Raw genomic sequence first — 24,351 nt, forward strand, 5'->3', positions numbered from 1 at the left:
GAGAGGTAGGGTTTGTCAACCGAAAATATTACTAAAATGGTGAGCAAATTCAATTTCATCGTTGACCCTCGCTGAATTTTTGTGCAGCTTCCTTCTAGGGAGAGCTTAAGGCAAACAAGCATGCAGATTTTATATCTAGATGTTGTTAGAAGACAATGTTTATTTAGTGAGAAATGCGAAGACGTCAATGGGACCCGTATTATCCCGGAACATATGAAGCCATTAGCATTCACAGAAAACGTAACACATGCACGAGGGCGCCGTCGGTGTCGCTGCACTACAAATAAATGACACCCTTTATCACGCGTATCTTTAGCTCCCATTTTAGCTTGGTAGTTTGCATTTCTGTCTTCTTTTGCCCTCTTTTCCCCCTTCCAGCATATTTGTATAATAATTCAATCGTCATTCTTTTGGGAATTTCATCAGTATGCGGTATTTCATCAGTATTTCATCACTTCGCGGAAACGCCACTAGGTGGCACAGCGTGTCCAGAACGAAACATAAGAGAGGAGCCTAGCTGCAGTACACACGCCTCATACATAACGCGTTTCGGCGGTGGCAGTATGGTGTGGCGCTACATTGCGCCATGGCCAATCGATTTAACGTATACAGTCATACTGTGATGGCTTCTGTCGCAAAGTTTCGGCCTTCATGGCAATAAGACTTCGTTAACAGTCAGCCCTTCATCACTTGCTTGAGTGCCTTTATGCTTCCCTTGCGTTGGTATCCTGCTAAGGTATTGTAGAGTGACACACACTATGGTTAGCTCCCGTGATGACGTTCATGTATGCGAGTGTTAGTGACATACGGCGTCAGAGCAGTTGAAAATTTGCGATGACAACTTATGTGTGACACTTCAGCGTCACGTGCACGGGGCCTGATACCAATAAAGGCCAGAAACAACGCAAACAACTTGTAGATTGCTATAATGCAGGAAGACTCAAAATCACCTAAGAATATACGCCGTGTAGAATGAAAACATTGAACAAAAAGTAGAGACAGCAGACAACAAGAAGACAATCGTGACAAAAAAGAATTTCAGCCCTTTTTGGCTTTTATATTGGGTTATTCAAAAGAGTAGTGTCGCTTGAGGATGTTATTTGAGGCAGCGGAAGGAAGCCTTGGCTTTAAGGAATGTACTACCCTATTTACTAAATTGTAACGCTAGTTTCTTTCGTGATTTTTGTAGCTTGAATTCTACCCTCGCGTTACATTCGAATAACGGCGAAATTTACGATATTTAAGCAAATATTCGAAATTCAGCGCTTTTTAACGTTACGTTGGCAACCTGTACCTTTATACATCGCGATTTAATCTACAAGCAAGGCGACCGAAGTCAAGAATTCTTTCTTGTTGCGGTGACGCCATGTGCGCTGTCCTTGTGGCTGGTGTTACGATTACGGTGCTGCATTACCCTGGGGCCTTTTGCCCGTCGACTACGTTCATTCGCAATGTTATGGCGACGCAGAGCGTTCGGTATGACGGCAGCTGCAAGAGATGAGCAATTTTGATGGCCGCCGCGCTCGGAAACTCTGCGCGGCTCGGCCGCTCGACGTCAATTAGTCGACGATTCTCGGATCGTGGCACCAGTGGGAGCTCCTTAGTAAATGCGGGGCTGGTCGGAAGGGCCTCGTAGTGGCCTGCTACTGTCCCCTAATGAAATGGTTGGGGGCTCTTTTAAAAAGTACATAATCCCAATTGAGCTCGACGGCACGGATGACTTAATTCGTGGGCGATCACTTTCGGAAATTGTTTCACTTTTGCGAGACTTGGCTCGTTTCGGCACTGAACCCCACGGAAGTACACGGCCGACAGTGCTCTTGGCACTGCTAAATAGCTTCGAACAGTACCAGAAACACTTGTCGGAGACGCTATCGGTGCCGAGTCGCACGAAATTTCGGGGATGTGGAAATATCTCTCAAAGTGATCGCCCGAGAATTCCGCCCAAGGAAAGCTCCGTCTCTTTCTCAAACGAACATGGTAAGTAAAGAGAATTCGTTGCCGAATTGATTCCTTGAATAAATGCACCATTTTTATTTACTTTCATCTAGCGTTATGGTCGCGTTTTTTTTTGCAAACAGGGAAGTCGACCTTAGCGTTGCAATCGCGGTCGCGTTACATCCGATTAAATACGGTAGCTCGCATACTGGAATTTTCTGTAAATCATATATATTCTGTTATAGATTTTTTTCTATAAAACACTGCTTATAACTGGGGAACCTACCAAGGAGCGCACATTTGCGGGCCCTTTAAAAAATTGTGTGAACAGACCAGAACTTATCCGAGGCCGGCGATCTCACATCTCATTTACCCAGACATGTGCAAGACAGATAAATGCAAAAACTGTCCTTCTAGAGCCAATCTGGAACATATGCTATGGGAATGTCGAGGCATAACAAACAATAATGGGGATGCAGCCTCTCACGATCGCCTCCGCGTGCGCTGGGAGACTGTGTTGCTCAGCTCTGCCCTTGACGATCAACTTTGCGCTGTCCAGCGGGCCGAGGAAGCCGCCAGGGCTCAAGAGCTCCTGGCCGTCACCTAGGCGGGACCATTTGCCCGTCCCACAAACTCGCAGGGCCTTTAAATAAAGTTATTTGACTGACTGACTGACTGACTGACTGACTGACTGACTGACTGACTGACTGACTAACTGACTGACTGACTGACTGACTGACTGACTGACTGACTGACTGACTGACTGACTGACTGACTGACTGACTGACTGACTGACTGACTGACTGACTGACTGACTGACTGACTGACTGACTGAATAATAACACACAGGCATGTTGTCACCTCTGACCAGCATGCAGATAGGTCAGTTGTCTTTCTTGGAGTTTAAAGTACGCTGTATGCAGGAGACTTTATAACAACTGAGCGCGTCGCTTTGATTGTTTGCGTGCTATATTGGTTAATGTTCTCTAAATGACTTATAGAAATTCTAATTGCGGCTTCAGTGTAAAGAGTACATAACAGTTATATTTACGTATGTGTCTATATTTATATATATATAAAGGGATAAGGATGAGAAAACAAGCATATAAAAAAATCAGACCCACAACTTTGCGGTTATCGGCAGTTTATTTTACCAACAGCTCAAGCCCCTGAAGAAGGTCGGTTCACCGACCAAACCTGTTGGGCAAATAAACCGAAGATAACCGCGAGGATGTGCTTCTCAACCTCCTAAATAGGTTTGGCTCATTCAAAATCCCGCCACTATATATACATATATATTTCCCGAAAGCCATAGCAGCATTTCTATAGGGCTTATGGCATGATTTACTTGTATTTAGTAAAACCGCATTGGGTCTGGAGTAGTTTGCGGAAAGCATTTGCAAATTACAAATTATGCTGCAAATAAAATCCCGCGATAACCTTGTTTTAAAATTTGCGACGATTTAGTGGCAGAGAGAGTAGAATGATTGTCGCTTTAAGCAAACGGATGATACACAATCTAGTCTATTTATTATGCATATTAAACTTAATGTGAGACTGCATCTTTGTTATAACGTGCAAGCAGTAAATTAAACACATCCGTTTTATTGAATTCCCCTGCTACCTTGTTCTTATGTGAAATTTAGAAATTCTAATAATAAAGCGTGCGGGTTTCTACACTAGAATTTTTTACTAAATTATCGCTTCGCAAATATTCTGGAGGTGCTTCAAATTTTTTGGATGCTTCTAAACAAAATGAAGGTGTAACAATTTGGTTTTTGGTTTTGCTACCATAATTGCCTTACACTTTCTTATACAACACCTTCCAGTTTGTCGTTCACGTCCGTCTCGGTATCCAACCATACACTAAGCCCGTACAGGCACGTGGCTGTCATAGAGAGTCTGCGTGACATGTAGTCATATAATAATGCCGTGTAGAAGGAATGAAAAAGGACATTTAAAAAATCGCTATTTCCAAAGAAGCTTCGATAAGGATAGGATAGGAATAAACTTTATTTGTCCAACGGTTGTGGCTGTTCGCGCCCGGGGCTAGGATAGACTCCATGCAATAGGAGGTGTACATGACCATGTGAGGCGTCAAAGGTGGAAGGTGGGAGATTTTCATGCCCGAAGCCTAGTGAGTCTGAGGACCATGACGCAACTCTAAGATTCTAGTATACACCCAAGATTCGCTTGAACATTCGTGCAAGATGTCAGTGTGTTCATGTGCTTTATTTCCTGTGTGTTATTTTTGTTCACGACATTTTGCTGTTCTTTGTGCACATGGCGTTGTTAGAGGTTGGCACCGAGTTTCATGCACTACTTTATTTTTTTTAAATTGTGTTCTTGTTTTAGTTTACCATGTCTTATATGTTTGAATCTGTAATTACTTTAACAAGCATTATCATATTCAATCATGTAGTATTGTAGATACGATTGAATCCTTAAAACAGCCATTATACTTGTCATATGACCCGTCAAAATACTGGATGTGTTCTCGTACTTTACTTTTCTTGTTTTTTGCCAATACTGAGTTTGATATGCTGTTTTATACTTATTTATTGCTTGAGTTCTTGTTTCGCTCTAACATGTGTCATTTGTTGGAATGCGTACTGTATTTATCATTGATTTGTTGTAACACCCTTATCAATGCTCGTATTAGCCTTTAGAGTATGTTGAATAACAAAATCATTGCAGTAGACCTAGGGGGACTTTTTTAATCGAAATGTACGTTCGCTAACAGATGCTACTGCCTCGTAAATATTTGGCATAGTCCTTATACTTGAATATACGTAAATGTCGAATATTGTTCAGCAAGCACAAGGCACTGCACAGGGCTATATGTTCTGTTCTAAGGAAATCACCAGAGCAACCAAGTTGCTTATGCTTGTGCTCTTTCTACCTTGCCATAAAGTGCGATTATTCTCCTTCCGTGAATCTGAAAAAATTGTACCATGCATGTTACTTGTTATTTCATAGATCTTTCAGTATAGTTTCTCTACTGGCATTGACAATGCATTGTGTATATAATTTCAAGCTATAGTCTTGCCGCGGTTACTTTCTTGATCTTACGTTTTTCATTAGGACTATTATTCAGTTTAGCACATCCTTGAACTAATACGCTACTTAAAGACCCGCAAAATGTGTCGTTATTTTCTTGCTTTATGATGTGATTGACTACAGGACTCGCCTGCATCATATGTTTCCACGAGATACATATGGTACAAAGAACTACGTTTGAGATATAAACAGACAACACATTTTAAATAACTGTGATGTAAAGTTACACGAGGCAGCATTGCATGAAAGGTATGAGGAAACTTGCCTTGCAGATTAATTATGTGAACTGGTGAGAATAACGTTTTCAATATATGTCGACAACAGAACTACACGACATGATGAATTAATAGTTACACTTATCCGTAAATGATGAGGACTGGATGTTTTCCCGGAAAGGCGGAGACGTAAATGTGAGTAGCCGGAGCGGCGCAGTCACCAGGTGGCGCAGACCTCAATCGGAAAAGCAGAGATTTCATAATGCAGCAGCTAAATGTTGTGCGCTTCGCTGCGGTGCAAACTATTGGAAGCGGTCTAATCGTGTTGCTGCCGAAAGTTTTCGCCAGGAGTGAACGAAGCATAGAGCACTTGTTCACTACAATAACAGCTCTTTTTGCCTGATCGGGTGACACCTCCGCGCCGGCCACTCACGTCTATGCCCTTGCTTATCCACTCATTCGCCCTAACCACCGACATTTGCCATAATACTGGACAGACTAAAACTCCCTGTTAATTGTCCTAATAAGCAGATGTGTGTTTTTGGAGCACGCCGAAGGTGATTGGCAAAGAAATACATTGCGTATACAAACGTCTGCCTGTACGCATGGCTAGGAGGGACTTTGTTAATTTTTATTCATACTGCTGTGATTTCTTTGTAATCTTGCTATCGAAATCAAGTGCTCTCTGATTCCAACAAAAAATATTTTAGGCTTCGAATGTAAAACCACTGCACTGACTGAAATGAAGGGATAGTTGCATCACACTGCTCAAATCACTAGGTGATGTCGCATACCGTAATCTTTTTTGACGAATTTCAGGCATTTTTTTCGTATACTGGCCACCGTCACTATTGTTAATAATTTTAGTTAGACCGATCAATCCACTTACTTTGTTTCAGACGATCCGTTCTTGAAGGTGAATTGAGCTTGAATGCGTTTCGCAGTTTCGTTGGTTGATATAGCCTTTACGCAGACACATTGGAATCCAACGCCCCAAATGCTATCACTAGTATATGTTGCTTTTACAAGGCAATATTCTTTGTCGTCATTTTTAAGGCTATACAAAAAAAAGTTTACACATAATACGCAACATTTACAAATACACTCTCGTACTATCTACAATTTATTGTGATGATAACGCATGTTTGTTTATTCCTTGGAATAAATTAGTGCACTAACTCAACCGAGAATCACAATTATGCTTCGGCATCCTGAAATAGCATAGACATCAAAGGGAATAGTACTTCTGTATTTTCTGACGTAGCCCTTATGTTTATGCTGCTTGTAAGCAGTCAAGATATTCGTTTTAGTGTGGAATATATAATTTTTTACGGTACTGTTGGCCATAACTCCGTTACAAGGTGGGTTTTAAGACCTCACAAATACAATCTGGGTGTTACAATGTTGGTTTCAAAAACATAAACACTGGGTGTTACAACAGTAAATTACGTCAATGAAGTGTCAGTCATACACAACGGGATAACTCGTAACTTGAACAGTCGTTTTATGAAAATGCGATCTGGATGTACAACAGTAAATTACATCAACGAAATGTCAGTGATAGAAACACGTAGACTAACAATTTCTAGCGTAGTCTAACCCTTCAGCAATCAATTTTTAACCTCTAATTCATGAATAACACTCGAATTCAAGAAAAACAACAGACCATACATGGTATGTGGTAGCAGTTAATATAATAAAAGCATGCGTAATATGCACAACAATGGAAGCAAACAAACATTGAGGCTTGTAACGACATCAATGTTGATTGGAAAGTTTCGACTGAGGTGCATTGTATAACTGATGATTGCAGGGCGTTGCAGGCTTTTATGGTTCGAGGTAGGAATGAATTTTCATATCTGTCGATGTGTAGCTGTGGTACAATGAACATCGAGTCAAGTTTTTCCTAAGAGTTAGCTTTTTTGGGGGAGCTAAGTAATCTGCAATATTGATGTTAAAATGTTGTATAGAAAGCAAAAATAGGAATTTAAGTCTTGCCACTAGGCACCGCTGAGAAAGAGATGGTAGTGGGCGGAGTAATTGACGTACTGCAAGGATGAAGGGCAGGGGTAGCGAAGCAAATACCCAAAGAGGTCATAGACCTGCTGAGAATGGTTCAACGGAAGTACAAATCGCAGCGTGCAGGGTGCCAGAGGTTGAAAGGCGGGTTATGCAATTGAAAGGGCAGTGCTTGCAATAAACAGGAAAATTTAGACGCTAGCTAAAGCAAACGATTTTATGCTCATTGACATCAACAGACAAGTGCACCGAAAAGGCCGCGAAGGTGTCTTTGTGCGTGATGGGATACATTATGGCGAAATTGTAAGAATTTACCTATAGACAGGTTGTGATAGCAGAGACAAATAGAACTATGTTGATCGGATTAGAAGCGATATTAACGAGTTGATGAAATCGGGCCAGGTGGCCAGGTTTGGAATATGTACGCGCACATGGACTATTTCGACGGATATACTGGTACAACGGTTCTCTACTGCTGGACCTGTGCGATGAACTTAACCTTATAGTACTTAACAGGGAGAATAAGTGGCATGGACAGGTAACGTGGCAATGCGGAAACAGGCACTCATGTATCGACTACGCTTTAGCCTCAGAGGTAGCCTACGAACAACTAGACCAAATGATAATAGCCTGTGCGGCGATAACAAACGTTTAACATTAAATGTTTGGGAGAGCTACGCAAAACTAGAACCAATAGCATCAGAATTTATAAACATGAATGCAGAGCAATGAACAAAGAACGAAAAACCCATAGAAAAGAGAACTTAGGCTTTTCCTACAGTGGTCTCGAAATATAAGGAACTACTAGACGTTGTGCAGTAGGAGATCAGACAGGCACAGCAAAAAATTATTGGATTTCAAAGAAGAAACCAGGTAGTGATGCAACAACAAAAAGCAAGCTATAAAAGAGCGCACGCAGACGCCTAGGGACCATCGAGAAGCCTAAGGATCAACGAGTTGGGAATAACCAAAGAGGTGCTCCTTGGATAGAGCAAACACCAAGCAAAGAAAAGGGGCACGAGTGAGCTCGTGCAAGAGTAAATTAAAGGCACAAGTGTACGTTGGGTGCAAACATTTGCAAGAGAGACCCAGGCGCACCCAAGATATTATGGAACCGTGTAAGAGCAATCGGACCTCCAACTAAAAATTTGCAAACGGCTGTTAGGGATGAACACGGTAACATATTAAAAGACGATGCACTGCGGTACATCATAGAGACTGTTAGGACTAACTTTGGCACAAAAAAACATAGTACAGAAACAAACAGATCTAGCATCAACAGAGAAGCCTGTGAGATCAAAATTTACCATAGAAAACATTTACTCGGAAGAAAATGGTCTTAATACCACCGTCGCAGGACCCGATAAAATACCAATAGGTAGAGCTTATGAAAAACCTCGGTCTAAAGAGCAAAACATTGCTGACTAATACGAATGAACAAGAAACTTTCATTTGGATGACATGAAAGCAAAATTAACCTCATCTACAAAGGCAAAGGTGATAAGCACAGGATGAGCGCATACAGGCCAGAGACAGCAACGTCGGTGTTATATACGCGTACAATGGCAATGCAAGTCATAAAATTAGAACTGTCAAAATGGGCGAATGCACATGATGTACTGGGAACTACAGAATGGGTTCAATATGTTCGAAGGTATTTTAGATGTGAAGCAGCTTATGGTGGGGGCTTTCTCCTTCCCTCCTTCGGTCCCGCGGCGTCCCACACTCCCACAGCGCATGCGTGTCCCCTCCCCCTCTCTCGCTTCTCCTACGCTCCCCCTTTCTCTCCTCTAGGAATCCTCTACTCTACAGAACGGCGCCCGCGTCCCACACTCCAACAGCGCATGTGCGTCCCCTCCCCTCTATCTCTCTTCCCCTACACTCCCCCCTTTCTCTCATCTAGGAATCCTCTACTCTACGGAGCGGCGCGCTCGACAGGTGGTGCGACAGCTGCATACTCCGCTGGGGGCGCCACGGTAGTTCCGCGGTATGAAAATGACAGAGCGCGCGCGCCTCATTCTCTCTCCTGTGCAGCGCCGCGATGAGCGCTCGGGCCGCTGCCGCGAAACGGGAGCGGCGACGTGGCGATCCCGAACTTCGGGCTCGCGAAGCCGAAAGGAAACGTCAACGGCGGCAAGCGGACCCTGAACTCCGGGCTCGGGAAGCCGAATCGAAACGTCAACGTCGAGCGGTGGATCCCGAGGCGGCGCGGCAACACGAAGCCGAATCGAAACGTCAACGTCGAGCGGTGGATAAATCGCCCGCTCAAGCTAACCATCTCCCCGCTGCTTTGCATCCACACATGGTTCTCTTTAGCGGGAGATGGAGTAATTTTTTTTGTTCTATTTCAGTGGATAGAGATTTCCATAGCTCAGAATAGACCTTTATGAATATCATTTCTAGATATTAGGGGAGCCTACGATAGCGTAAACAGAGAGTTGCTGGGGGATATTCTCAAGCAAGAATGCATACATGATGATTTCGTGCAGCTGCTGAGGGAGATAAATTAGTGCTAGACCGTATCGAAGATACATGTATCTGAGATATTATCTTAGATATCCTTTGAGTATCTTGTATCTGTATCATGATAGGTTTGGCAAGGCATGTATTAGTATCTGTATTTCCGACACATGGAAGAATTGATGATGTATCTTAAGGTACAAGATACTGCTATCACAGCATCACCGTGCGGAACTATAAACGTTGGCCGAACTCCCCTTCTCAAGCTGATACTGCTGCCACTAAGCCACCTCAACAGCCCCCTAAAGGTAGTGACATTTATTTTATCTTTCCGCCAGAGTCCTCCAGGGAGGGCAGGCAATGTGGTTTGCGCACCCCTAATGGTGGAGCAGAGCCACGAGGTGGCGCTCGCGACGTCTCAAGAATAACAAATTTCTCACTGTTAAAAAGGACCAGGTAATCGGAGCTATAAGTAGCAGTAGTCTGAATATCTGCGGTGTCCTGCGATGCTTTGTGCTACTGCAATGCGTATGAAACGATATTGGGCTGCAGAAGTTTTCTTGTGCAAGAAAAATCAGGAAACAATTGCACGTTAATGAATATACCGCTAACGAACGCTTTAAACCAGAAGATAAGTAGAATATGAAAGCTCATTGCCCCTTTATGTGATCTCTGTATACACGATGCGTCACAAGAAATGTCGCTACCAGTGTTGTTGCTACTGCAAACCTGTCCAGTGATCCGGTATTGCATAAACATGATGATGATATATGTTGTTTTCTGGCGCAAGGGCCAGCTATGGCCAAAGAGCGCCAAGACGTGGTGTACTGAGTGAGCAATGGTATGATCAATGACAGTGGGTAGGTGTAGGGTGGCTGTAAAGGGGCCTAAAATCCTGCGCACTAAAGGTGCGTAAAACAGACAAAATTAATAAAATCATGACAATGACGCGATAGGGGCACAATGAATATGGTACAAAAAAGCTGTGAGCGATACAAGGCACTACTGCCTCACAGAGACCCTTAGAAGCAAGAGCCTGGAGGAGAGTGCATTTCAAAATGCTGTCGCAGCAGCGTCCTCTGAAAGAGGACCCTGCTACGAATCTCTCGGGCGAAGAACTTGCAAAATGTCGATGTCGTTTAAAAAGGCTAAAACTGAGTCGTGCTGAAATACCGGGTCATTAGCTAAAAACATCGCTGGGTGAAGGGGTATGTTCTCTCTATAGGCTTCAACAAAGTGTTTCTTTCTTTCAGGTTCTATTAATGGACACTGTACTAGGATGTGAAGTACAGTAAGTGCTTCCCCGCATCTAGTACAGGTTGGGGGTTCGCCTCCAGACAGCAGGTAATTATGCGTGCTGTAAGTGTGTCCTATTCTGAGCCTACAGAATAGGACATCATTTCTTCTAGATTTCGTGGTCGATGGCCAGTTTCCTAAATGGGGCTTAATTAAATGGAGCTTGTTATGAGTCTGGCCGTCCCACAAACGCTGCCAATGGACTCGAAGTCTCTTGCGTAGATATGGCTTCATATCATGAACAGGGACGGGCATAGATGTGTTGCCAGCTTTTGCCTCGACGGATGTGGCAAGCTGGTCTGCCAGTACATTTCCCTCGATGTCTCGGTGTCCTGGCACCCAGCACACCACAACATGCTGCCCAGATGCATAAATACTACATATGAATGAATAAAGCGATACTATTATGGGATTTTTGTGCCTTTTAAGAGATTTTAAAGCTTTTACTACGCTCAGCGAGTCTGTGTAGATGATTGCTTTGGGTATTTTCGAGTCCTTGATATGTTTAAGAGCCGACAGTATTGCATAAGCCTCTGCTGTAAAAATGCTCGTTTGTGGGTGCAGGGCGTCGGCATCTGAAAATGATGGGCCAACCGCTGCATAAGAGACGCCAGCATGAGACTTTGATGCATCGGTGTAAAATTCCGGACAGGAGTATTTATGCTGCAGTTCAAGGAAGTGCATTCGAATGTGTGCAACGGGGGCGTGCTTCGTAACATGTAAAAAGGACAAATCACACTCTACAATCTGCCACTGCCACGGTGCGACCTGTATAGTGGGTGTCATTAGACGATGTTCAAAAAGTGGGACATCCATTTCCTCAGCCAGACTTCTCACACGCAACGAGAAGGGCTCTCTTACTGCAGGGCGGTTATGAAAGAGGTGGGAGCTGGACAAATCATTTACGGTGGAATATGAAGGATGTTCACTGTTTGCGTTCACTCTAAGGAAATATATGAAAGCTGTGTAGGTCCTCTGCAAGTGGAGGGACCACTCATTGGATTCCACGTAAAGGCTTTCTACAGGGCTTGTCCTAAAGGCACCTGTAGACAAGCGAATACCTAGATGGTGGATGGGGTCCAGCATCTTCAACGCGGTTGGGGTGGCTGACTGATAAATTATGGCCCCGTAGTCTAGGCGTGTTCGTATGAGGCTTTTATACACGTTTAAGAGACATTTTTTGTCGCTACCCCATGTAGTGTGTGACAACACTTTTAAAATATTCATTGTTTTCATGCACTTGTTTTTTAGATATTTTAGGTGTGGTATGAATGTCAGCTTTGTGTCAAGAATTATGCCTAAGAATTTATGTTCCGTTTTTACAGGTAGACTCTGTCCTTGCAGGTGAATGTCGGGGTCGGGGTACAGTCCTCTCTTTCGAGAAAAAAGGACGCAGGTGCTCTTTTGTGGATTTAGGCAGAACCCATTCTCGTCTGCCCATTTAGCCACCTTGTTCAGACCAAGCTGAACCTGCCGCTCACAGATGGCAAGGTTGCACGATTTAAATCCAATCTGTACATCATCGACGTACGTTGAATAGAACATGTTGCGTGGGATGCATAGACGCAAGGAATTCATTTTTATAATAAAGAGAGTGCAACTGAGCACCCCACCCTGCGGCACTCCGGTTTCCTGCACAAAAGGTCGTGATAAAGCATTGCCAACTCGAACACGGAATGTGCGATTCAGCAGATAACTTTCAATCACATTTAGCATATTACCACGTATACCAAAGTGGGAGAGGTCTCTCAGTATCCCAAACCGCCATGTGGTGTCGTAGGCCTTTTCCATGTCTAGGAATACAGACAGAAAGAACTGTTTGTGAACAAAAGCTTCGCGTATCTGCGCCTCAATACGTATCAAATGGTCAGTGGTGGATCGACCCTCGCGAAAACCGCACTGGTATGGGTCAAGTAGTTTGTTTGATTCTAGGAAATGTAGTAGGCGACGGTTTATCATTTTTTCGAAGACTTTGCAGAGACAGCTAGTTAGTGCTATAGGCCGGTAACTCGAAACAGACGATGGATCCTTGCCCTGTTTCAGGATAGGGATCACTATGGCCTCTTTCCAGGCAGACGGGATCTCACCGGAAGACCATACAGTGTTGTAGAGGGAAAGGAGGGTTTTCTGTGTTTCATGGGGAAGGTGCTTCAGCATTTCATATATTACACGGTCAGCTCCTGGAGCAGAATTATTGCAGCAGTTTAGTGATGCCTGTAGCTCAGCTAATCTTAATGGCTCGTTATATGGCTCATGTTTTTTGCATTTTCGTTCCAGCTTCTGTCCTTCTATTCTGGCTTTGTACCGTTTAAACGTTTCGGAATAGTGCGATGAGCTGGACACTAGTTGAAAATGTGCGCCCAGGAGGTTCGCTTGGTCTTCCAAGCTGTCGCCCTGTGTGCTTACCAAAGGGAGTGAATATGTTTGTCGTCCTCTTACCTTATTTACCCTGTTCCAGACTTTGGATTCATCTGTATACGAGTTTATACCTGATAAAAACTTCTGCCAGCTCTCTCTTCTGGCCTGTCGGCGCGTTCTCCTGCCTTCGGACTTTACCTTCTTAAAATTCATAAGATTCTCCGCAGTAGGAGAATCACGTAACAACCCCCACGCTTTGTTCTGTTTCTTACGAGCGTTCCTACATTCGTCGTTCCACCATGGGACACGGCGTTTGCATGCCACACCACTTATTTCGGATATGGATTTAGAGGCGGCATCAATTATGAAGGTAGTGAAATACTCAACAGCAGCATCAATTCCTAACGAAGAGATGTCAGCCCAGGAGATGCTACTAGTAAGAGTGCGAAATTTCTCCCAATCGGCTGTACCAACCTTCCATCGAGGGGCTTGTGGTGAAGACTCATTTACTTTGGTTGTTGTAAGTAGTATTGGGAAATGATCGCTCCCGTAAGGATTTTTGATAACTTCCCATTTAAGTTCAGAAAATAGAGACGGGGAAGCTATGCTAAGGTCAATAGAAGAAAAGGTTCTGTTTGCGATACAGTAAAACGTAGGTTCCTTCTTATTCAGGAGACACGCGCCAGAGGAGAAAAGAAATTGTTCAACAAGACGACCTCGCGCATCGATACGAGAGTCGCCCCACAGACTACTGTGCGCATTGAGATCGCCAAGAACAAGATAAGGTTCTGGCAATTCGTCTATAAAGGACTGAAATTCATGTTTGTGTAAGTGGTAATGTGGGGGTATGTAAAGCGAGCAAATGGTTATGAGTTTGTTTAGAAGAACAAGTCGAACTGCCACTGCTTCAAGGGGCGTTTGTAGCTGCAAACGTTGACATGCTATGTTTTTGTGAATCACAATGGCAACGCCTCCTGATGATGCGAGAGCATCATCGCGATCTTTACGAAACGTAACATACTGTCGGAGAAAGTTCGTATGTTTTGATTTTAAGTGCGTTTCCTGTACACACAGCACTTTCGGATTGTGTTGGTAAAGAAGTTCTTGGATATCGTCGAGGTTCCTAAGAAGGCCTCTTACGTTCCACTGCATAATTTTCGTGTCCATAATGAAGTTAAATTGGTGCTGTGTGTACGAAACGAAACGTGTTTTAGCCTACAGAGCCGTTTGCGGCCCTGTAATTTTGGTTTTGTCTTTTCTAGAGCGGTCCAAAGAATTTGGCCGCTCTTTAGGTGCTGGCTGCACCACTTTGCTTGGAGTAGTGTCCATAGCCTCTTGCGAAGCGCTGGACACTCGCTCTAACGAGCGATGTGTACGTCGTGTAGCCTTCGCCTCGAGGGACGAAGGCTGTGGCCTCACCAGCCCGGAGGCCGATGGGTCCTCCTTAGCCTCTGAGCTGCGATGGCTGCTGCCAGCGCTAGTGGAGGCCTCGGGTGTGACCGATTTCGAGAGGGGCAGGGCAGCCTTAGCTGCTCCCACCATGGGGGCGGGTGGCAGTCCCCTCAGTACGCTGCGCGTGCCTTGGGCGACCGCCGGGGTCCGTCGTGATGCTGCCCCCTGTTGCACCACTTCGGCAAAAGAAGTTTTCATTGAAAATGAAGGTGAAAGACGCTGTCGTGCTTCCCTGAAACTGATGTTCTCTTTGACTTTGATAGTGATTATCTCTTTTTCTTTCTTCCAGGCTGCGCAAGATCTGGAATATGCGGGGTGGTTGCCATCGCAGTTCGCGCAATGGGCCTCAGCAGTACATTCATCAGCAGAGTGATCTTTTGTAGCGCATTTCGCACAAGTTAGTTGTCCTCGGCAGCTTTGAGAGGCATGGCCAAACCTCTGACATTTGTAGCAGCGTCGTGGATTTGGAATGTAAGGTCTTACACGCAGTTTGAGGTAGCCTGTTTCTATTGCATCCGGGAGTGTGCTAGAGCCAAATGTAAGTACTATGTGTTTGGTTGGTAATTCTTTGTTGTCGCGCCTGATTTTTATGCGTTGTACATTTATAACGTTTTCTTCTTTCCATCCATTCAGGAGTTCTTCGTCAGTCAAATCCATGAGGTCGTTGTCTGAAACCACACCCTTGACGGTGTTCATTGTTCGGTGTGCGCTGACAGATATGGTTTTATCACCAAATGCCACCAGGTTTGTGAGTTTCTCGTACTGCATTTTGCTTTTTACTTCAATCAGAAGGTCACCACTAGCCATCTTGGTGGCTTTGTAGCCACTTCCAATGACCTCAGTGAGACATTTTGACACTAAGAAGGGTGAGATGTTTATCGCTTTTTTGTCAGTGTTTTCACAATGAATCACGTGGAAACGTGGGAAAGTTTCAGTGGTCTTTGCGAAGAAGTTCAGGGATTCATCGGTGCGCCCTCTTTTAAAAAGAGGGCGATCAGGGAGTTTGGGGTATGAGGATGCCATACAGATTAAAATGATTTCGGCAGCGGTGCCAGCCGCCCACCGTGGAGCCCAACAAGGGGACGCGACAGGGTTGTTATGAACAAGACCTGCCAACGCCAGCTGTACACAACCACTATAACCAAATATGATATAACCAAGGTTGGCTATCTCACACAAGGTTAACCCTAGCTGCCTGGAAAATCAGAAGTTCAGAAGTGAGAAGGAGACAGGAAAGATTCAAAGTGAGAGAAAAAGACGAAGGATTGAAGAGGAGGACAGGAAAAGGCAACTACCGATTTCCCCCGGGTGGGTCAGTCCGGGGGTGCCGTCTACGTGAAGCCGAGGCCAAAGGGGTGTGTTGCCTCTGCCGAGGGGCCTTAAAGGTCCAAACACCCGGCTTCGGCTCAACCCCCAGGATCCCCTTTTCCCCGGACACGGCTAAGCCACGCACGGTTAAACGCGGGAGGGTCCGACCCTCATGTGCTCGGGTCCGTGGTGTCGCAACACACCAAACGCCTGCTGACGCAGACGCCCCTGCGGGAAATTGCATAAACAGTAATACGTTTACGGACAAGGTAAAACTCTACATCGGTATTCGCACCTTCGTGCATAGGCTTCTTAATGACGTTCTTTTAATAATATGGCGATTCTCTAGTTGGTCGGCAAGCAGAGCAGCGACTCCCATCAATTACAAAAGCGACAAGCAAATACCGCTGACAGCGCACTTTAAAAATTGCACAAGTCCAACACGCGCACACTTACTCGTATAATGGTTCAGTGGACTGTACCGATTTTTTTTTGCACAATGCATCCGCGCGCTCGCGCGATGGATCTGTTTTCAACAAATCCAGCTTATTTTTCCCGACCACGACAACCTAATTGTGAACGATACCTACAATTATCTTCTCAAAGCCTGTGTCGCCTGCCAGAGCAAGATTCATTTACGTGGATGCTCATTATTGCGAACCTTGACAACTGAAATTAGTAGCTACTTTATAAAACTAGGTGAACAATACCTGCATATTCGGCGCTCATGTTGAAACTTCAAGAACACAAAAAACGGTGGCGAAAGCAGGAACAAAGCAAAGCAGTTCAATGTACAACACGCCTTGCAGAGGACGGCAAAGTGTTTGCTTTTGTAGAAGTTACTACTTGCCACGTCCAAATATTTTTCATTTATCAAGCTCTGTCCATTTATGTCTGTACTTGTCTGTACGATATCAATTGTGCGAGGCCCTGTATATATTTCGAGCATAGAGTATTTAGAAAAGTCTTACCTGCCAGGCATCTTGGAATCTACCAAACTTTGTTTCATTTGCCCAAACCGGGAATTTTTCCTCCTCATTTGAGTTCTCCTCCTTATTTTCCGAATACACCGCACCGAAGAGTACTAGCAATACAAAAATTGCATTTTGTCTAAGTTATTCTTGAACGAATGATAGCAGTGCGCGAAGCACTGTCTATTTATAGTGTCTTCCACTTGTGTTTTGAAATAAGGTGATTGATCAAGTTGGCATTCTGACGGTATCATTGTCAGTATATCAATAATAATATATCAATAGCCTCATCATTCTCTATACCACACGCTCTCTATGTTGTTTACTTCTGAAGGGTGTTGCGATCTGAAGCTAAGGAAAACAGTTGGCAATGTCTCCTGTTCGTACATTTGCTATTTTTACCCAAGGTACCGAGACTGATTTTATGAAGCTAATACCTTTCCGATGATTCACCTTTAAGGTATACCATGCGTTTTAAAGCTAACAGAAAATTTTGAAATCACCTTTAGCTGAAGTATGAAACTAGCCATTGAGTTGGAATACTTAAAGAAGCGGCCATACATAAGAAACAAAAATGCATAACTAACGCTAAAAGAATTTGTTTAAATAAATGTTTAAAATAATAAGTGTTGACCACATATTGCGATTTAAAAAGTAATGCCTTTGATTTCACAAGGCACATCTACTTAGAACAAATTTCGAATCTAGCACCAGTTTTGAGATTAGCACTTCCACAATACGGTAGACATTCAGTTTTGTTCACGTTGGTCTTTTTTGCCAAAATGCTTTTTCAAGCATCGAGACAGCGAAATGCCACGAACGCATTGGATTTCTTCGCACTGTCTGAACGCGTATATTCAAATGTGTGTCATCCTCATAATTTCTTACAAGTTGATATCACATACATGCACATCGTTTATAATCCTTAAATTGCGATATGTTCCGTCAAATAATTTGTTTAGAGGTCTGTAGCAATATTTTCTTAATAGGAAGTGTGAAGTTTATCGTTTTTGATAATATTTGTAGAAAGTAACGATCAGCCCGAATAAGCACAAGTTCTTGTGTGCGCGGCTGGACAGTACAAAGCGTCATACAGGTGTAATTCATGTCTTTTAATGTTTCCATCTTATCAGATGTTGAATAAGAGAAATGAACGACAAAGAAAAAGGAAAAAGATAAAACAATAGGAGACTGGACAACTATAACAGGGCGCGAACAAACTTATAACAGCTAAATAATAGATAATTGATGTTACGTAATATTGGAGGCAAAGGATAGAATAGCTTTAATACTTTTATATGATTTATGACCTTTAGTATGTCTTCTGTGCTTTTTACGGCAGTTACTGTTGAGTCCCCAGTTAACCTAACAAAGCTAAGTGGCACATGAAAAGCACGAGTTCTGTGGCTGTGTCAAAAGTTGAAAATGTGTCAAAAACACATTTTCAACTTGACAAATGGTTCGGTCTTATGTGTGTGAAAGTTTAGGACATCGCGAAAATAATGCTTATGTAAGACTTGAAGCTAAACATTTTGTAAGAATTGCCTGTCGGGTTGGGTTAAGTAATAATGGCTTTCAAGTGGCCCCAACTAAAAAAATGAGTTTATTTTCCTGACGTTTCGGAACAAACTTGGATCCTTCTTCAGTGACCACGGTGATGTCGTGGCGCAACAGGCGCTTTCATGGTCTAGGTGGGAAAGGGGGGGTGGGTGGGAGGTGGGGAGGGGCTTGTAGGTAGTTAAGTTTCTTTTTTTGGGGGGTCTTCGGTTGGTTGGTCTCCGTTGTTAGAACTTCAATTTCCTCGAAGGAAATTTATGGTCCGTTCTGAGTGTTCGGCAGGGCGGTATCGCATTCTGGTTGGTCTCGGTTGTTAGAGCTTCTGTTTCTTCGAAGGTCATCTTATGGTCCGCCTCTGTTGAGTGTTTCCTTAGGGATTTCGCTGTCTGGAGAATGTTCTGACATCGTCCTTGTGTTGCTTTATTCTTTCGGAAATGTTTTTTTTTGTTTCGCCAGTGTATGCTGTCTGACAGTCGGGACATATGATTTTGTGCACGACCCCTTGAGCTCTTTCACTCTTGGTGCATGTACCTTTGGCTTACGTAGAAGATGGTTGGGGTAGCCGTTCTTTCAGAGTTCAATGAAAAAGGGTTTTCTTTCTTTTCATCTGTCAAATTGCAAAGTGCAATGCGTTTAAGTTCTTTTTAATAAAGTATTACCTATTGACGCTTTGTGGTTTGCAGGGCGATTTGAATTATGGCGTAGGTAGCGGCATGTGCAAGCAGGCCTCCGGTATACTGCGAAATTTTGAGATTCTCCTGTTTGAGAAATCCTCAAATCAAGGAATGGAAGGGATCCTTCTTCCTCGCGTTCATAAGTGAACTGACTGTTTGTTTCTATGGAGTTTATGTGGCTTAGTAGATTGGTGAGTTGCGATGTAATTGTAACGCAGAAACAATCGTCCAGGTATCTGACGAAACTCAGTTTCGGGTCAAACGTGCTGAGGGCTCTCTCTTCGACGTTTTTCATAGTAATGTTGGCTATGGTCACTGCGATTGAAGCCCCACTCGGTGCACCATTTATCTGCCTGTAGTATTCGCCTTTAAAGGGAAAATAGGCATTTGATAGGCAGAGCTCCAGTAGGCTACATGTTTCGTATACACTCAAGTGGGTTATCTCATTCATTGACATCTAATGCCGGTGGCTCAGCTCCAAAAAGCGTTTGAAAATTTGTCATGCACAAAAGGGCATCATCGTGGTAAGTAGCTCCATAGGTGATAGCAGCGGCGATTGTTTTTAAGATGCAGTCAAATGTGTCGAGTTTAGATCGATATGCCGAACCGTAAATATACATGCCGTATTTCTCTATTGGCTCAGCTAAGTTTTTACGCACGAGGTTACACACGCGCAAGCTCGATCCGATTTGCAATACATACAATTCGTTGACCACCCTTAAGCAATTTGCTACGTGTTTTAAATGAGTAGTCCATGACAGCGGATTATCAGAAATAGTTACTAAATACTTAACAGTGACTGACAGAGCAAACGAAGAATAGAGATAGCTGTCACAAGTACGCATATGTATAGAAATTGCGGTGGACAGCCTAACGGTCTTATGAGGACTATGAAATACACGACTCCTTTTTGAGGGATTTATTAGGACTTTGTTTGCTACAGACCGGCCTTATTTTAGGTTGAATCATAACGCTCTTATGAGGACTATGAAATACACGACTCCTTTTTGAGGGATTTATTAGGACTTTGTTTGCTACAGACCGGCCTTATTTTAGGTTGAATCAGATAGTGGCAGTGTCATGCCATCCGCGTATGAAAGCAGTTTAGATTTTATCAGCAGCGAAGGAAGATGATTGCGTAAATATTAATTAAATAGAACCCAATATTTAACCCTGTGGCACTCCCGAGTTCATCGTGTGAGGACTAAATGTTTTATCTGTACGTACGCTGCGAGACCATTTTTCAGAGGATAATCAACTCGAGGCCATTTTATACACTCTTACTAAAATGTCAATGCAAGATAAATGTAAGTAGCGCTGGAGAAACTCTGGTTTTGTTCGATTTTGAGTATAATATATTCAAGGGAGAGAAATGCACAACCCAATTAAAATATCTCTGTAAGAAAATTTATTTAAGGATATCTCTAGATATTCCTATCTGGATTCCCCCAGTGCACAACGTCAAGCCCCCAGAGTACCAGAAATGGTCCTGGAAAGGCACAATCGGGTGCATCGGCTTTCATTACTTCAGGAACAAACCAGTTTCTTAATATGATGTGGAATGAGCAGTCCTGTAATGAAAGATGGGGGTGGCCATCAACCGAGTTGCATCATTAATGCACGGAATACCACAAGACCAGTTGACAGATATTACTACTTTTCAGTGGAGATGCGGTCACAGAAAAAAACTGAAACAAATGAAGACAGAAAACTGCAAGCAGGAAAAGCATACGTCAACGTTTTAAGGTCCTGTGCTCTTATTGGTGGTGTAGGTAAGATTTCCTTTCGAACGTCAATACAATGGTTGCTCTCCCGAAGTGCTTTGTCATGTAGGAAGAGCTGTGGCGATAATACTGTTAACCTTATTCCCTTCTTTTTTTGTCTTTTAGAGCAGTGGAATAGCAAACACGAAGAGACATGCGTTAATAATAGTGATCGAATGTTCTCCCGTTGAAGAAGTCGACAGTAAAGAAGATTCACCGATGATTGCGATACTCTCCAATGCAAACTTTGAGCGCAACTGTTTAGGTGGTTTGAATTCGCGATATATTGTGGCAAAGGATTTTATTCTGAACGACAGAGTCCTCTCGGCGGGGGAACTGAGCCTCTGCTCTGGCAGCTCGTTTAGCAGCAGAGGCAGACGAAGCATTTCCACCGGTTGCGTCAGTCATTGTTCAGAAAGAAAGCATGAACGCGGAAACGCGTGGCTCGCGAGGAGCGTCTCTAGCTGCTGTGGCGAAGCCCAAGTAGCACATGGTCCGAAGCCCAGGCCAGCGCTTTGTTTCCGCGCTCGCCGCATGCCAGGTCGCCGCTGGCACTCCGGCTTCTTCCTCACCCTTTCGCCATACTCTCCTCCTCCGCTTTCATCCTCGCGCTCTCTTCGCTATCGCCGTCTTTCATCTACCACTGTGCTCCGCGTTCGCTTTCACTCACCGCTGTGGTCTTTCGCTCGGGTACGAGGGACAACACCAACGCCGACGCTCCCCACAGGAACAGAGTGGAAGACCTGCGCTCTGAAAGGCTCTGACATTTTCCGAACATTGAAAAAGCTGCTTACGCTCCAGTGACTGAGTATATCGATGTGTATGCAGACTTTATGCACTTCATGAAACGTCATGATGACAAGGTACACTTCAGCCAGAGGCAACAAATTATATCACGGCATGAAGGTCGCGAACACGTGAACATAAATCCTACAGCGTAAGTGGAGAGAATACAGAATCAAGTGAAGGCGCATGGTTCCATGTTATACCATAGTGTAGCTATCATGCGCACGTACATACGCCCTTTATGCTCTAAGATGAACTAACTCGCCGTGCAACAAATTACTCTAAATAATTTCACAGTTGGGACAGTGTATAAAACACGGGCATTGAGGATTCGTTCTGAAAAAAAAATGTCGCAGTTTCGCCCGAAAAGCGAAGCATCAATTGCGATAGCAAATTGGTAGAGAGCTATTCGGAGTAGGGATAGTATAGAGTAGTTTTATCGGCCGCATAAAGTTGGACACATTCGCTTTTTAACTGAATTGACAAGCGTGGTGTCATCGCGCACACGCAAACATGAATAGATCACACTGAATGACCGCAGACAACGACTGTCAAAACGCTGGCAGCAACCGCAGCCGCTGCAGCCAGCGGGCGAAGAAGCGTGCGGTCTATCGCTTCAACGGAAACTGAGCGGCATTTACAAAGGTCAGAGCCGTGTGCAGATAAGAGACGGTGCGGGCGACGGCCACCGCAGCCAGTGCAAGCGTATTTGTTGGCAGAGTAGAAGCTGCTCCCCCCCCTCCCTCCCGCGCTGCCTCCCCGCTTTTTTTTGCTTTCGCGTGGGAGATTGCGTTGCCAGTTCCCCTTGCGCTGGGTTGCAAGATAAGCATTTGGTGCCGTAGCACAGCGTCTCCCAGCCTCCCTCCCCCCCATACCCCCCCCCCCCCGGCCTTTCGCGCGACAATCGCGTTTGCTTTCCACCGTGCGTTGGCTCTCCGTGATAGCGCGCGTCCCCTGCGCGCTTTTACTCGCGCATGCGGCGCGCGGCGACGATTTTATCGCCCTTGGAATCTATACAGAACCTCACGGCGACCGCTACGACGACGGCGACGACGACGGCAGAAATCCCGTTGAAGTGTCCATATAATTGCTATCGCAATAAAAAACAGCAGACTTGTCTTTTCTTGCAGAATCCCAGCCGAATTTCCATCGAAGCTGTTCCTTTCTAGCACTTGCAATAATAACTTCAATAGGCAGTAACCGAATCACCTACTTTTAAACGTCGCCCTAAATGACTGGCCCATTTATTATTTACACACGTATAATGCGTTCGAGCTTTTGTTAAGCAATTTTTACAAAGGCAGTTATTCATCCACACATATTTAGGAGAATAACGTTAGATTTTGCCATATTACACAACATTCGCTCTGTTTTCGCCGAATGTGAACTTGGTCTCTTCTACAGCTGTTTCAAAACTGCGGGAAACGTTCAGAATGACGGCGTTATTACACTCTGGAATGCTTGAATAAGTAGTTTTCTAGAAAAGCCTAACCTACACACAATAAATATTTATCGTTGTACACTCGAAACATGATTTATACTTCAACAAACTGTAAAGAATGTGCCTCAAATACGAGTACCTCAACGAGGGGACCGGGAAAATCACTACACGCCTTTTGTAACGCGTGAAAATAAACAAAATAATAATTTTCTGCAAATATTTTCCAAGCATAAATTTCTTCTTCTCACATCACACATTCGAAACATGTTACCGGTAGAGTGGCCCCAATTTTCTTTAAAAAATAATTTTCACCCGTTTTAATTTTTCAGAATGAAGCGGATAAATTTTGCACGCATTTAAATTAAGCCTCTACGCGGGCCACACGGATGGTTTAACCCTTTTAAGGTAACGTATAATTAACTCACACACTTAAACATGTGCCTGCATGTTACTCCTGACATTCACCACATTTGCAATAAATATAAACTTTGTGTTTTTATAATTTATTTTTAGGACAACTATATGAGGAAAGGCCTAAGACGTTTCTTACGCACTGCGCTGTGAAAATTGCAGTAAGGGCATCCGTCGCTCTCGTAACAACAATGCCGACATTCTAGATACTATAAATGAAGGGCAGGCATTTTCCATATCAGTTGCTAGTAGTGACTACTCTAACCGATAGAAAGAGCCAGCCAAAGCCTCCGTCCTTTGTTAAATTTCTCTTCTCATCGGCAGTATGTTCATTGTTTTCCTTTTTCCTTTTTCTTCTATTGAGACAACATGGTGGTACGGATGATGGCTGTGGTATGCCAAGGATTGGTACAAAGTTTATACGCTTAAAATAATTTGCGATGGTGACACCAATGCAGTGTGTAGTATAAACGACAAGAGTGTCGAATACATTTTCTATGAATACATGTGGTACAACACATTACATGCTAAGCTGTGCTACATAACGGTACTCCCGAAAGCAGTCTATACTACACAAGCATTTAGCAATATTTGCCCGTAATTATAACACACTACATATACAAGGTGTTTCAGCGAACGCTT

General features: G+C 43.9%; 1 long non-coding RNA gene across 3 annotated transcripts in view; it reads left to right on the top strand.

Annotated features, from left to right (window-relative positions):
* Positions 1–11,823, top strand: part of LOC119464813 (uncharacterized) — a 97,491-nt gene extending 85,668 nt beyond the window's left edge. For all 3 annotated transcript variants that reach the window (XR_007463632.1, XR_007463633.1, XR_007463630.1), the window contains exon 5: positions 11,813–11,823. This is a non-coding gene — a long non-coding RNA (uncharacterized LOC119464813). The remainder of the gene's footprint in view (positions 1–11,812) is intronic.
* The last annotated feature ends 12,528 nt before the right edge of the window (positions 11,824–24,351 follow it).

The sequence above is a fragment of the Dermacentor silvarum genome, chromosome 9 (genome assembly GCF_013339745.2).
Source record: "Dermacentor silvarum isolate Dsil-2018 chromosome 9, BIME_Dsil_1.4, whole genome shotgun sequence".
NCBI classification, from domain to species: Eukaryota; Metazoa; Arthropoda; class Arachnida; order Ixodida; family Ixodidae; genus Dermacentor; species Dermacentor silvarum.